This window comes from Neophocaena asiaeorientalis, unplaced genomic scaffold, assembly GCF_003031525.2.
Source record: "Neophocaena asiaeorientalis asiaeorientalis breed wild unplaced genomic scaffold, Neophocaena_asiaeorientalis_V1.1 scaffold315, whole genome shotgun sequence".
Lineage (NCBI taxonomy): Eukaryota > Metazoa > Chordata > Mammalia > Artiodactyla > Phocoenidae > Neophocaena > Neophocaena asiaeorientalis.
Genome location: NW_020172011.1, coordinates 1,587,592 through 1,588,688, shown reverse-complemented (window position 1 = coordinate 1,588,688; position 1,097 = coordinate 1,587,592).

The window sequence follows — 1,097 nt, the reverse complement described above, 5'->3', positions numbered from 1 at the left end:
CCCAGTGTGGCTGACCTGTAGGGGAAAAGTATAGTTCTGTGCGGTCTGTTCATGTGCACTGAGTGTGCGTCCAGGTGTGTGAGAATTCACAGGGCCAGGGCTCAGGGGGTGCGGGTGGGAGGAGGTGAAACTGTGACCTTGTGTGGAGGCTGCCTGTGAGTATGTGTTTACCAAGGACTGGGGACTGGGGGTGCAGAGAGGTGTGTGTCAGGTGTGTGTAGGCAGAGGGTAGGCATCTGAGTGTTTGTCCATGGCTCCCTGGAGAACAATACGTCCATTCCTGCCTGTGCAGCCCAGAGAGGCCTTTGAGAGCTTGGCAAAAGGCCCAAGGACCAGTGGAACAGGGAAAGGGCTGGACAGTAGGGCCCCAGGGAGGGAGCAATAAAGGGCCTGGGATTAAATTTGTTGAAGAGAAGGCTAAAGGTAAATTAGTAACCGTCTCCTTGTGAAGAAATGAGTTTTAGTCCCAGTGGCTAGGGAGGTAGATTAAAAGAAAATGCACTGAAGTTGCACCTAGAGAAATTTAGGTCAAACAAGGAAAAATGATTCTCTTGACTCTGAGGTGTTATTAGCCTCTGGATTCTCTTAAGGGTCAGGAGGAAGGTCTTCAATAATAGGACAAATCTCATCTTAAAGTGGAAAATGAGCAATTCTGCCTGGGAACACTCATACACACCCATTTTTTCATTCATGTATTCATTCCTTCAACAATTATTGGGGTTCTACCCTATGCCAGGCCTTATGGGGCCGATATAGATTATTAATACATGATCTCTTTGCTCAAAAAGTACCTAGTCCTGTAGGGGAGGTAAAACATGGATAGGAGCCATGGTAATTCAGAAAGCCAGTGATATGTGCCTTTGGAGAAATGCAAGTAGGGCTCTTTGGGAGGATCACTTGCCAGCCTCCCGCAGCCCTGGATCATTTCTGGGGTGGAGGTTGGTGGTGATGTCATGGTGAGCTGAGGCTATGTGTCTCAGGGATCCTCTCCCCTGATCTGCTGGGGGGAGTGGGGCTGCTGGTTGGTGGGGGTGGACTTGCTCCTCTGGAAGAAGGAGTAGTCACTGGCTCTGTGGTCAGAGGTCAGCTTTCAGTGC